The sequence below is a fragment of the Primulina huaijiensis genome, chromosome 6, assembly GCF_012295235.1.
Source record: "Primulina huaijiensis isolate GDHJ02 chromosome 6, ASM1229523v2, whole genome shotgun sequence".
In the NCBI taxonomy this organism is placed as follows: domain Eukaryota; kingdom Viridiplantae; phylum Streptophyta; class Magnoliopsida; order Lamiales; family Gesneriaceae; genus Primulina; species Primulina huaijiensis.
In genome coordinates, this window is record NC_133311.1 from 8,432,383 (window position 1) to 8,447,669 (window position 15,287).

Consider the following 15,287-nt stretch of genomic DNA (forward strand, 5'->3'; position numbering starts at 1 on the left):
TATTTCGGAATTTTCAAGTGGCATTATCTCCCTTTCCTAATAAAAAGTGTAATATCCCCATGTACTACGTAACAGGGTATACACGATTGAATCAACTCTACAAAATATTTGATCTAAGATAGATATTATCGAATTCAAGATGAATTTGAATATTTTTCGAGCTGAACTCGAATCCGAATTATTTTATTCGATATATCGTGAGTTGCCCAATAGTTTTAATATTGTTTCAATGTAATTAATTATATATTTGGAGCTATTGTTTTCGATTAGTTTGTGAACATGGTCGAAGGTTTGTGTGAAGTCTACTATTAAAATACTACTATTTTTTGAAAAAAACTTGTGACCGAGATACACACCGTCATAAACATTTGAATAAGTTAAACATGTGTTTTAAAAATCACCCAATCACTGACTAAAAGTAACAGCAGTTACACAAAATCTTAAAATGTGACAACAACGAATATCTAAAATCCTAGCCATCACCAGAACATAAACGAAAATCAAAAAAATGAAACTACTGTTTAAAACCCTTGACTCCTAAACATGATATGCAGAAGAATGCAAGGTCCTCGGGTTAACATGCTCACCCCCAGCTCCGCCTACTCAGTTTTCAGCGCCTCCAGTCTCCACATCCTCATGATCACCTGCATCAATCATACCTAGTGAGTCTAAAGACTCAACACTCCTGAACCGTAATAACAAGTACATATACATATCAAGCAACAGTGAAAAGTACTGTAATTAACATAAATTTCATGATCTTCAAACGTATAAACATAAGCGTAAACATATCCATTTCAAATCATGTCATATCGTATCAACATATACGTGTTCATTTTTCCTTATTGAATTCAGATCGTTAGTTACGACTTTCGTATCAGCTCTAAGTCGATGGATCCATCTACGTATAACCGCGGTACCTGGCAGCGGGGACATCAGCAACAGTTTACCCATCCACTGAGCATTGGACTTACATGTTCGTGCTCGTGTTCGTATTAGTCACAACCAACTTACTTCCTTCAAAAACATATCATCATATTCATCACTTGTAAAACTCATGCATATACATACCTTTTATTAAAACAAAGCACGCAATGTGTTTCTAACATTAACATAAAAATCCATGTTTAGTAACAACATATACATTTTAAAAATGCATGAACAGTTGTCAGGACACTGTCAGGACTGTTAACATGCTCAGCTGAAAAAATGACATGTTCTCAATCACACTTATCGAATGCCTTACAAATATAATTATAACCATTTCTTAGACGTAAACTGGAGCTCAAACCTTAACTTATATAATTCGCTTAAAACTTAGATCAGAGTCTCTGTTTTATTCCGAACTTAACCAAACTTAAACCATATTTCTAAAGCTCCTAACCAAACCCTGTATGACACAATAAAACCGTCAACGACCTTGAACACAATGACATATCAACACCCAAAACGAACCATGCTCATCAAAATCAAATACTCTCATGTGCAGGACTAGCGCCTAGGCGCTGGCTGAGTAGCGCTGCGGCGCTTATAAGTGCCTAGGCGCCATGCATCAGCGCTGCGGCGCTACAAGAGCCGAAGATCAAGCGCTGTGGCGCTCATTCTGGGGGCAAAAACCTCAATTTTCCACCTCAAAGTCAAACCATCCAACGCTCACCGGCCCGGACTAGGCTCTAACCAAACCATCTTAGACCACAACCAAACCTTCTTGCACTGCCCTAGCCATGACCTCAACCCCACGCCCTTGAATACAAGTGAAACACCAAAATTCCCCAAAACCGAGCAACAAACACATGAATCGATCGGTTCTCTTTTAGAACTTGCATCGATCTCTAGGGCAGCACGTACGCTCCTACATATCTACTATCAGATCACTTTTAAACCTCGTGCAAGATCTAGAAAATTCGAACTACGTAACCTAACTGCATGCAATCTAGGGTTTTACAAAATATGGTTTTAATTATTTTATTGCATGATTATTGCATGAACATGTGTTTTATTTCTTGGTTTATTAAAGTTTCATGTATAAGGGCTTTTAGTAGTTTCTCGCTCTCGAACGAGAAACGAAGGCTGGGGATAATTGAAGAAAAATATTTTTATTAAATAATTAATTTTAATTATTTAATATATGGTGTAATTAAGTGAGATTTTCGAAAATAGACCTTGGTGGAGTATTTTTACTCGTCGGGTCATATTTTTAATCTGTACGCAAAATTTAGCAAGTCGAGGGACGCTTTGAGGGTTCGGGCAATATTTTCAAAAATGTACATAAACGAAATATTTTACGGTAATTTTTTTGGTCTTAATGGGAGTATTTTATTGCGTAATGGGCCTAAAATCCTTTTAATATCTTTAATTTTAATTAAGGGCCCATTAACTCTTAATATTATAACTGAAACTCCTTAATTAAACCCTAAACCTAATTTCTACTTATTGTCTGCCCCCTCTCTCCCTCAGCATAGGCTCTTTCTCGAAAAACAGTAGCCATTCGAAAATTTCCTCAAGCTTTTCAAAGAAATCCTCCTCCTTTGCTTCGGTGCACGTTCTACACGAATAACTCAAGGGTTTCGAGCGTCTAATCGCAAAGGCACTCCATAAATATCTCTTTTCTCGTCATTCGCGCTATTATATGCTGATGTGTGTGTGTTTGCATGAGGAATGCGTAGATTTTTTATGTTGCATCGATTATGCATCGTTTTGTCATGAAATATTCATACAAGTTTACATGTAACTCACGTTTTTGTTGTTTTTGTGTAAGGGGCTGCCGATTTGAGATGCTAGGGGGCTGCATATATCTAGAGCGAAGGTGTCAAGATGCTGGAGTCGAGACTTGGTGGGCTTGGATGAGGGCCGATCGGTTTTGTTTTGAGAGTCTAGGGTTTTCGTGGCTAGACCGAGAGAAAGAGTTGGTGAAGCCGTGCACGGCTTGATTCCACCCATGGACCAGACCCCATTGGGTCTGTGACAGGGCTGGGAAAGGGCCGTGAGCAGCTAGATGCGAGGGTAGAGAGGACGGGAAGGTTTAAGGGCTAGTCGTGGCACTCCTCAGCATGATCGAGCAATGCGTGTGCTTGGAGCTGTATGCTTGGTTAGGGTTGGTCCAGTAGGGTGTCCATGGTCTGATCTTGGTCCTAGGTAACATTGGTTGAAGGTTGGTTCTTGTTGGTTAGGTCTAGGATTGAAAAATGGAAGGTTTAGTGCACTAAGATTTACTGTGCATAAGTGCCGAAAATTCCAGCAGGTAGCAGCGGGTGTTAAGGGGGTTCAAAATGGATGGAATTGTGTTGTTTAGGGGCTGGTAGGGTGTGAATATGGGGTGGTTAAAATTTGAGAAAGTTTGGTTAAGTTTCGGGTTGATTCGGGTTAAAACCGAGACCCCGGTCCAAGTTTTAAAACGAAATGTGTAAGTAATGTAACGGCCTCTATGTTATGTCTAGGGATAGATTATCAATATGTTTTGAGGTGTTTTAAGAAGTATGGTTAGCTTTGGGTCGAAATTTTGATGTCCAAGGGTAAAATGATCAATTAGGGTTTTCAGGGGAAAAATGATCATTTCAGGGAGCATCAGTATTCTCGAAGATAGATCTCCGGCGTTCAAGACTCGTTATGGGCACTATGAGTTTATGGTGATGCCCTTCGGATTGATAAATGCGCCAGCGATTTTCATGGATCTCATGAATCGCGTGTTTCAGCCGTATTTGGATCAGTCCTTCATAGTTTTCATAGACGAAATCCCTATCTATTCGAAGAGTAGAGAGGAGCACAGTAAGCATTTGAGGACATCGCTACAGGTTTTGCAGGACCGTCGATGTAGAACCCGTAACTTAGACTACGTATAAGCCATGCATAATTTCTAGTATTTAAATTAAAATGATTTTTATTGCATGAGTATTTAAATTCTTTAAATTTATTTATTTTACGTAGTAGTTTAATTGTCACATTTTCAGTTAAATAAGTGAGGCCGGACTGGAGATGGAGTATTGAGATAAGTTAATAAAGACTTATTTAAGAAGTGGTAATTTAGCATGTTAGTAAATATAATTTAAAAAGTTGGCATGCATGCAAGTTATTGAATTTCCTTGGCATTTTAATTAAATTTTTTAAAGCATTAAATGCATGTTTATTTCATTAAATTGTGTTTAATTATTTTTATGCATTTTATGCATAATCCATGCATGATAGGATTTAATTCATGAAATTTTAAAAGTTCACGCATTAGGGTGTCTAGGTGAATTTCACGTTCGAACGAAGATCGGAGACCGGGGAATTTTTCAGGAAAAATTATTTTATTATGTGATTTATTTTTATAAATTAATTTAAAGCGTTTTTAAGTGTAATTNAATTTCACGTTCGAACGAAGATCGGAGACCGGGGAATTTTTCAGGAAAAATTATTTTATTATGTGATTTATTTTTATAAATTAATTTAAAGCGATTTTAAGTGTAATTTTCAAGAATGAGAATTTTTGGGTGTTTTTACCCGCATGATTTTTATTTTTATTTTTTAACGGTACGTGGATTTTATCGAATCGGACGACTTTTTAAGGGTTCGGCTAATATTTTAAAAATCTTTCCAACATGAAATATTTTTCTGGAGTGCGTTCGGACTTAATGGACCTACTTTTAAGCTTGTTGGGCTTAAAACCCTTTTAAAGCTTTTAAAATGCAATTTTTGGCCCATCAACTAATTCTCTACCTATATAATTAAGTCCTTAAACAACCAATTAACCCTAAACCTAGTGTTTTACTCCCTAAGCAGCCGACCCCCTCCCCCCCCCCCAGCTGCTGTCACTCTCGTTTTCAGCAACCATCACCAGCTGAAGGCCACGGTTTTGCTTGTTCTTGCATCCAAAGCTCTCCGACGCTCCTCTCTTCTTCCTCCTCACGTTGTTACATTTACCAGGCACGTTTTGTAGCATCATTTCTGCATCCCTCACGTGTATATTACAAATGTATATGTACCCATGCATGAAATTTCTCGATCCAACGCATAGCATGGAAGTTTTTCGGTTTTGGGTAAAATTCCTGCATCTTTTGATTTATCATTCACGCTTTCTGTTTTTGGGTGCAAGGGGCTGCTGTATTATGATGGTAAGGGGCTGAACATGGAAACATGATGTTGTTTTGAGGATTAAATCGCTGCTGGTGGCTGTGGGATGTAGGGCCGAGTGGAGATGTCACGTTGTGGCCAGGGTATGGGGGAGATCGCGTGTCAGGGATTTAGCCGGCGGTGCAAGGGCCTGGAACAGACCATTTGGAGTCTGAGCCGTGGTTAAGTGAGGCTCGAACACTGCTGGTGCAATCCAGAAGACCTAACGAGTGTGGGTGAGGGGTAGCGACCGTGCGTTGGAGATCTCGGCGTGCGGGTGTTGTGAGGCTGCATGGGGCTGGAGTTTTGTTTTCTTTGAGTTCAGAGGAGTCATATGGTGATCTAGGGTAAGCTGGACAGGGGCTGGTACGAGTTGTTTTGTAGTGGGAAAGAAAAACGTGACTATGATGCACATGGGAGTGTTGGGTGTGAGAAGGTAGATGTTTCCAGCACTTTGCATGTTATGTCCGAGAGATTTAGGGGCTTAGATTTGGGGTTGTTAGGACCTTTTTAAGTGTTTTTAAGTTATGGTAAAAAAAAAAAAAATTGGGAAAATTTGGTTGAGTTTCGGTTTGATTCGGGTTAAAATCGGGACCCGGTCCAAGTTTTAAAACGAATCGGTTAAGTTGTGATTTTGGCTCGAGTTTACGTCTAGGAATACTTTTAAAAATGTTTTGGGACATTTTAAGGAGTTTGGTAAGTTTCGGCTCAATTTTAGAGATCCAGGGATGAAACGATAATTTTTGGGTTTCCAGGGGCAAAATGGTCATTTTGCACCCGGGGTGAGATTTTGGTCCTAGCAGCGCCCTGAGCACAAATCATAATATTTTTTTAAATGTTCATGCATCATGTTTACGATTTTTATTGCTATTATAATAATTATGGTGCATGCTTGGTTTAAAGTAATTAAAAGAGAAAAAGTAAGAAAGTGAAGAGCACTCCGTCTCCGCCGCGCCGCGTCGTTATTTCGTTTGTTTTCTGTCAAAACAAACCAAGGCATGTTTATATCTTCTTTCACTCTTCAATCAAGCCATATAGGTATTTTTAAATATCGCAAGTACATGATTTTATTGCAAGAAGATCGAAATTGTTCATATTTAATTATGTTAGTTAATTATATTACGTGCAAATTTTCATTTTGAGATTTATGCGATATTGCTTGTGGTCACTTTACTATCATGCTTAAGTCCGGTCGCCAGTTACCGGCCCGATCGCCAGTTACCGGTCAGTTCAGTTGTTTCACCCAGTATACTGTGGCAGTAGTCTGATCAGACATACATTATTAAGTCCGGTCGCCAGTTACCGGCCCGGTCGCCAGTTACCGGTCAGTTCAGTTCAGTTCAGTTCAGGGACCACTTGCGTAGACCATAATCTCACCAGAAAATTATTACAAGTTATTTCATTACAGGGCTCCAAGGAGCAAACATTTTCACTATGATATTTTCATTTCAGTTATGCACGTACTATAATTACCATTGAAACGATATTTTACGTTACACCTCATTACATGAAATTTTCACTTGCATGCGACTTTATTATTTATTTACTTGTTATTTACGATATATGCATGCTGAGTCTTTAGGCTCACTAGACTTGATTGTTGTAGGTACTGATGATGCCGGGACCGAGGGCGGGGATCAGTGAGCCAGCTCGAGTCGGCAGTAGTGGGACCCGAGGACCTCACTTTTCAGCATTTATTGTTGTTATCGCTCAAACATTTTTATCTACCGTTGGATAAAATTTTTACAGTTATTTTTACAACATTAATTTCTTCCGCTGCTATTTTTAAACATGACACGTTATTCAACAGTTTATTTTATGAACTGGATATTTTATTTAGTTTAAAAGAAAATTTTTAATTTTTCCGCAAATTTTCAAATACGGATTTTTAGGCCTTTACAGTCGACTGTATGCCAAGTTAAAAAAGTGTGAGTTCTGGCTGGACAGAGCGGCATTCTTAGACCACATCATATCTCGAGATGGAGTGGAGGTTGATCCCAGTAAGGTCGAGGCAGTCCGAGATTGTCCAGCGCCTAAGAGTGTGACGGAGATCCGCAGTTTCTTGGGGTTGACTGGGTACTACAAGAAGTTTATTCAAGACTTTTCTTCTTTTGCGGTGCCCATGACCGCCTTTGTAAGGTCTATTATATTCGAACTACGTAACCTAACTGCATGCAATCTAGGGTTTTACTAAAATATGTGTTTAATTATATTTAATGCATGTTTATTGCATGATTTGTGGGTTAGTTCATGTTTTATTTAAGGTTTAATGCATTACGACTTTAAGTTGCATTCGCACTCGAACGAGGAACAGAGACTGGGGATAATCAGGAAAAATGTTTTTTTATTAAATAATTACTTTTAATTATTTGATATATGGTGTAAATAAGTGTGAGTTTTGAAAATGTGTCTTGGTTGGGTATTTTTACTCGCCAGGTCATATTTTAACCGGTACGTAAATTTCAGTGAGTCGGAGGACTTTTTGGGGGCTCGGACAATATTTTCAAAAACGTACCTAAACAAATTATTTTCCGAGAGTGTTATTGGGCTTGACGGGTTTATTTTATTGTATAATGGGCGTAAAAACATTTTAATCCCCTTTAATTTAATTAAAGGCCCATTTACACCTTTTATTATGATTTAAACACATCATTTGCAAACCCTAAACCTAATCTAAACCCACGGCCGTCCCTCCCCTTCAGCAGTAGCAGAATTTTCGAAATAATCCAGCAGCCACCTTCGAGTTCTACCTTGGTTTTGCAAAGAATCCCTTCCCATCTTTCCGGTGCTCGTCCTACGCATAGATATCCAAGTTTTTGAGCGTTTAAACGCAAAGGCACGCCAATAATCTTATTTTTCTCATCGTTCACGCTATTTGTTGCTGTTGTGTGTGTGTTTGCATTAGGAATGCATAGATATATTACGTTGCATCATTTTTGCAAGGTTTGTCATGAAATACGCCTACCGTTTCGCATGTAACTCACGTTTTCTTGATTTTTTTTTGTGTGTTAGGAGCTGCTATGGTCAGGTGTTAAAGGGCTGAATAAGTCGAGAGTGAAGGTTGAAAGGGGATCGATTAAGGTGCCGGTTGCGCAACGGAAGTTTCAAAAATTTGTTTCAACAAGAACAATAAAAAACCGAACACCTCAATGCTATAATGTGTAGCAAATACGAAAAACACAATATGACATTCATAGGGTGTTTTAGAAAATTTTACCTATCAATCTCTTGAGATTGATGATGGCTCCAACTAAGGTGTAAACACCTTAGCTCTTGAATGGCAAGACTATCTTCAAGCTTCCCTTGAACACTCCTTGCTCAAAATCAAGCCCACCACCAAGCTAAATCCACCTTACACTTGCACTAGAAAATGTAAGGCATTTTCTTTGAGAAGTTTGCTTTTATTTCATCAAATGAAAAAGCCAATTTTTTTAAGAAAAAAGAAGAAAATTTCGACCAAGGGGTTGAGGGAGAAAAGGGAGGATGACTTTTCTTGGTTGTGAAAAAAGTTAAAGCAAAAAGGTGCATGTGCATGCCATGCAATTAACTCAAAAGTTGTCTCCAACCCTTCACCACCCTAGCATGCTTTTTCACTTGGGCTTGTAACAATTACAAGGCCCATGGACTTTTATTTAAATGTCCCAAACACATTTGAGTCCATTTAAACTTTACTTGATTTTACTCAAGCCCACTAGGTTAATAATTATTTCTAATTGAGCTCTACAAGGCCCAATGCAATTCAATTAATTTAACACTTGAATTAATTTAATTATTTGGACTCTACTAGGCCCACTAGTGTTTAATTAATTTAATTTAGTCCATAATAATGCTTATGAAAATCACAATTTTCAAATACATTATTTATTTGGCCAAGTTTTAATTTAGGAACACATTCATAAATTAAAAGTTACATTCCCCTCATAGAAGTCATACTTCTATTTTTTCTTACGCTTATAAACTCTTTTATAAGCCATTCAACACATTGAACTATTTTACTTCTCAACGGGATCTATAAAGCTAGTACTTGTGTGGTCCTCAATGGTTCATTGATACGACTAGCCGTGGGTTCACATCTCCATGTGATTCGGACTAAACATGTCCTTATTTGAGCATACCTCAATTGCTCCATTCTCACTTATCAATTCCTTGATAATAAGAACGTCAGAACTCAAGTCTGATAGTACCCAACCAATCATGTTAAACGCCTAGCAGCATCGCTTACATGATTTCCTAGGTATCAAATGATAGTGCCTGCAAGAACCATTCAATTATGGTTAGCGTACAGTACGGTTCCTTCATCTCATATATCACGACCGATTCGACAACCATTGGTATATCGAGAGTTGTCAATGAATCGATACTATGTGTCATGTCGTAGTTGCATCGATGGTGTAATCTATGAAACCTCTTTCATAATTACCACCATACTCTGATCAGAGATTTCATACTACATACACATAAGATATCCATATCCGAAGGTAAGCGGTGAATCCCCGACTACAATGCATCGACTCCTATATGTTTCGACAGAACACCCAACCTTGCCACCTGATGACCTCATGAGAGTCGGTAAACAAGTCAAAGTGTAATTCTAGCACATAGAGTCTCAATGTTGTCCCGGGTCATAAGGACTAATGGTGTACAACCATAAACTAGGACGTTTCCACTCGATAAGCGAGAACAATTTGGAAAGTCCTATATGGAGGGTTGTTCAGTGCACTCTACCAGGAGCACCTATCTGCATGTTCGGACATCGCAATGTCCCCTACCAATGAAACATGGTATGCACATCGCAGATACTAGTCTCGAACTCCAGCGGCCTATATCCTTCTTAGCGGCGACTGAATCGACTAGGAACTGTTTAGAATATACAGTATTCCAAATATGAGTTTCATGATACTCATCATATGAGCATCTCGTATTCTTTCTACTATTTGGATATTCAAGGATTTTATCTATGCAACTAGCATGGGTATACAGATAAAGAAGTGCTAAAATAATAATTTCAAATATTATTAAAATAAAGACTGTTTATACATAGAGTTTCATTGTGAACACTCGGCCAATACTTGGCTCGACGTGCACCTACTCTAACAAAGGTGTCATGATGATGTAGCGTGTCTTGGTCGGCCCGGTGAGGGCCGATTGGTTTTATTTTTGAAAGCCTAGGGTTTTCGTGGCTAGGTTGGGAGGAATGGTCGGTGCAGCTGTGCATGGCCTGATTCCAGCCTCGGACCAGACCCTAATGGGTCCATGACAGGGCTGGGAAGGGGCCGTGGGCAGCTGGTTTTGATGGTAGAGGCGTGGTGAAGGGAGCAAGGCTAGGCGTGGCACTCCTTGGAAAGATCGAGTCTTGTGCATGCTTGGGGTTGTCGGCGTGGTTAGGGTTAGTCCACTGGGAGTCCTAAGTGGTCAGTCATGGTCCTAGGCTGACTAGCTAGGGTACGGTCTTGATGGTTTGGGGCTTGGGCCGAGGGGTTACCACCTATTAGCTGAGTAGGGTTCGAAGTTTTGTACATGCAGGAACTCCATCAGCTCGCTTGGGGTTACCGATGGCTTTGTGTGGTCTCAACTTGGGTGTTTGAGGTTTAGTTAGGTGTCGTTAAGTCATGATTTAAGTTTGGAAAAATTTGGTTTAGTTTCGGGTTGATTCTGGTTAAAACCGGGACGTCGGTCCAAGTTTTAAAACGAATCGTATAAGTTATGAAACGTGCTCAAGTTTACGTCTACGAAACAATTATAAATATGTTTTGAGGCATTTTGAGGAGTTTGGTTGACTTCAGGTCGAAATTATGAGGTCCAAGGGTAAAAAGGCCAATTAGGGTTTCAAGTGGCAAAATGGTCATTTTGTACCCGGATCGAGTTAGCAGTCCTGGCAGCGCCCTGATCACAAATTGACATGTTTTAAATGTATAAGTTATCATGAACATGACTTTTATGTAAATATGAAAAATACGTTGCATGCGTGATTTTATGGAAATTTACGTATATGCATGATTTTTTTATAAGTGATGTATATGTTGACATTTTTTGAAGAATAAGAGTTGGTTGTGGCTAATACGAGCACGCATACGAATACGACGACATGTAAGGACAAGGCTCAGTGGATGGGTAATATTGTCGCTGATGTTCTCACAATCGGGTACCACGGTTATACGTAGATGGATCCATCAAATAAAGCTGATACGAAAGTCACAACTAATGAACGGAATTCAAATAAAGAAAATGAACACGTATATGATGATATGTTGAGACATGTTTTGACACGTTATGCTTTGTTACGATACGTTTACGATCACGATTTTAAGATCATGAAATGTATGTTGATTACAGTATTTTTCACTGTTGCATGTTATGTATATGTACTTGTTATAACGTTTATGGTGTGTTGAGTTTTTAGACTCACTAGGTGTGAATGATATAGCTGAGCATATTGTTGAGGATACTGGAGGCACCGAAGACTGAGTAGGCGGGGCTGGATATGCGCACGCTAACTCGATGACCATATTTTTTTCGGCACGATATGTTTTTGAGTTAGGAGAGATCATGGATATTTTCATACTCAATCATTTTTTTATGCTGTTGGATCGACAAGATTTTTGGTATATTTTTAACTGTAGTATTTTTACTAGTATTGGAATCCTCTTATTTTAAAATGTGTGTTTTACAGCAGTCATTGTGTGCATGCTTTTAAATTTATATCTCGAGGTTTAGTTTTTTTTTTTAAAAAAATTTGTAGTAGTATTATAAGTAGTAGACGTTTCACCCTTGACGAAAAAGAATGCCAAATGCATTTGGGGATCAGAGTGCCAGGAGAGTTTTGACAGGCTGAAGCAGGCATTGACCTCATCGCCAGTTCTAGCTATTCCATCAGGGCAAGGGGAGTTTGTGCTTTATACAGATGCTTCGAAGCTCGGTTTAGGCGCAGTTTTGATGCATCATGACATGGTTAAAGCCTATGCGTCCAGACAGTTGAAGGCCCATGAGAAGAATTATCCGACTCATGTCCTCGAGCTAGCAGCAGTGGTATCCGTCCTGAAGATATGGAGGAATTATTTTTATGGGGAGAAGGGTTCCTAGAGGAGCTGGTTCGAAGTTTGCTCAAGATGGTTTGAGCATGGCTCGGTGAAAAACGAAGTTGGCTCGAGGGTTAGCTTAGGTGGTTCAAATTAGGCTTTTTTGAACTAAAAGTTGAAACATGGCTCAACGGGGGTCGAGTCGTGGTTCACAAGGGCCAAATAATTATTAAATGTCTAAGTTTTTAATATGCGAATTTTATATTAAAGTTTGATTTAATTCGGGATTAAAACACATTAATATGTTGTATTTAAAGAATAGATTAAAAGCCATCGATTTGAGCCAAATAAAATACAGGAAAATTAATGTAAGCTTAAATAATTATTTGAGATGGTCTATAGTCAACAGAATTAAGAAAATGTCAAAAACGTGAAATTTTAAGTCTAGGAGTAAAACGATATTTTTACACCCAAAAATAAGTAAACAGCATGGCTGTGCTCTGAATGTTGTTTTATTTCTTAAAATGGTAATTTTAAATGTTTATGAATTTTTATGATTTAATATGGACATTTAAAAAATATGTTGCATGCTTGGTTTAAAAGAAAAAACAATATTTATATGCATGCTTTTATAAAGTGATGGAAATACGAAATGTTGAAGGAAGTGAAGTAATTGTGACTAATACGTTGATAATACGATATATTGGAGATATCGTGAAGGAGAATGACCTAGAGGGAGCCTGTTTACGGGAGAAAGCCCTAGAGGGAGCCCAACGATCGTATTTCCATTGACACGATATGATATGTTAATATGTAGGCCAAGGCTCAGTTGACGGGTGAGAGTGTCGCTGATGTCCCCGTCGCTCAGTACTATGGTTACATGTAGATGGATTCATCGCCCGAATACGAATATGAATACGAAAGTTACAATTAACGAACTGAATTCAACGAAAGGAAAAATGAATATGATGAATATGAATATGTTTATAATGATATGAAAATGTTTATGAAAATGATTATGGAAATGTTTATGAAAATATTTAAGAAAATGATTATGGAAATGTTTATGAAAATGTTTATAAAAATGTTTATGAAAAATGTTTATGTTTATGTTATGTATGATTATGAAAATGATATTTTAAGTACAAGTATTTTCACTATTGTATGTGTTCTGTATACGTATTATGTTGTCATCAAGATTATGATGTGTTGAGTTTTTAGATTCATTAGGTGTGATTGATGGAGGTGATATTGATAATAATGTTAATGGAGGTCTTGATGGTTGACTTTGCTGGACAGAAGGTACAAATAACCCGAAGACCAGCGCTAGTTTTCCGCACTAGTTTATGATTTATGATTTTTAAGATTATGTTAAGGATATTTTTACGACATTGATTATGCTTATGAATGGTTTTTGAGAGCTTGATAGTTTTAGCAGTTTTGCTAATTTAGGATATGCAAAGTTTAGCGATTTTATGTTTTAAACTGTTTCCTTTGATTTTTAAATATTAATTGGTTTTTTATTTTAAAATGGTGCAAAATATTTTATATATTCTTGTATGTATTCGGCCGAAATGATTAGTGAGATTTTAAAAAAAAAACAAATATCTAGTATTTTTTAAGCAAAACGAGTAGTGAACGTTTCATTTTTTTTTAATTGAATTCAGTTCATTAGTTGTGACTTTCGTATCAACTCTATTCGATGGATCCATCTATAAACCGCAGTATCCGACGACGGGGACGTCAGCGACAACATTAGCCGTCCACTGAGCCTTGGCCTCAACTCATAATATCTCATATAATCATATTAATCACGACCAAATCTCATCCTTCAAAACGTGTCATCATCTTCACTACTTAATAAAAACATGCATATACGTAAATTTTTCTTAAAACCAAGCATGCAATCAATTTATCATATTTTCATAAAAATCATATACATGATACATAAACATTTAAAAACATGATAAAATGTGCTCAGGGCGCTGGCAGGACTAAAATCTCACCCCGAGTGCAAAATGACCATTTTGCCCCTAGAAATCTAAAATGATCGTTTTACCCCTGGACCTCTAAATTTCGCCCCGAAGCTTCCCAAACTCCTTAAAATATCCCGAAACCTAATTAAATGTGTTTCTTAGACGTAAACTCGATCCTATTTCCGAACTTAATCGATTCGTTTTGAAACTTGGACTGGGGTCCTGGTTTTGACCCGAATCGACTCGAAACTTAACCAAATTTAACCGCACCTTATAAACATCTAAAAGGTCCTAAAAACCTTAAACCAGACCCTCAGACACTCGAACAATACCGTGAACGGCTGCTGGAAATTCCATCAAGTCACCAACCGAACCCTATCGCGCCGAACTCGCATTTCAACCTTCCTAGACCGAACCATCGAGGACTAGTCACGACTCAGCTTTCTCTTGACCACCCTAGGACTCCTCTCGACCCACTGGACCCACGGCCCCAGCACCATGCAGCCTACACAATGGACTCGATCGCTAGAACCCAAAATCACCTCACCGAGCTTCACCCCCTACTCGCGCACGATCGACTACATGGACGGTCCCAGTGATGGTTCAGCCTCCCTGGGCCGTGTCTCAGACCCACCAGGGTCTGATCTATGCCTCAGTTCAGCCCTCGCACCGCCATCACCACCCATCGCCCGATCCACAACCCACGCGAGGAACGCTTCCAAGCACACCTCTCGGCCTTATTAACAATTGAGACCTACTCAACCAAGTCACCACTCCAGCCTATAGACGTCTTAACCCTTGACATAAACAACCCCTTAGGACATCTAGATCGGCAGCTCCTTGCACCGAAACAAAACAACATGAGATGCAATAAAAAATCGTGAGTTTTATGCCAAAATCGAAAGCAATATCCATGAACATGCAAGGACCGAAAGATTTATAATCATAACACATATCACCGCACATATAAGACATAAATGATGCAAAAATGGAGATACATAGCGTGCCTTGATGAATTTTACGCAAGAAGATCGAAGAAACGAGTGTCGGGGAATTGCCGGAGGAATTTTTCTTGAAAAAACACTGCTTGGCCGAGACTTTCAGCTGCAAATCATGAAAGGAGGTGTTTCTGAATGAGAGGTGTCAGCTGAAGAGTGAGGGTTAGGGTTAGGGAGTGCTTAGGTTTATTTTAATTATAGTTTATGTG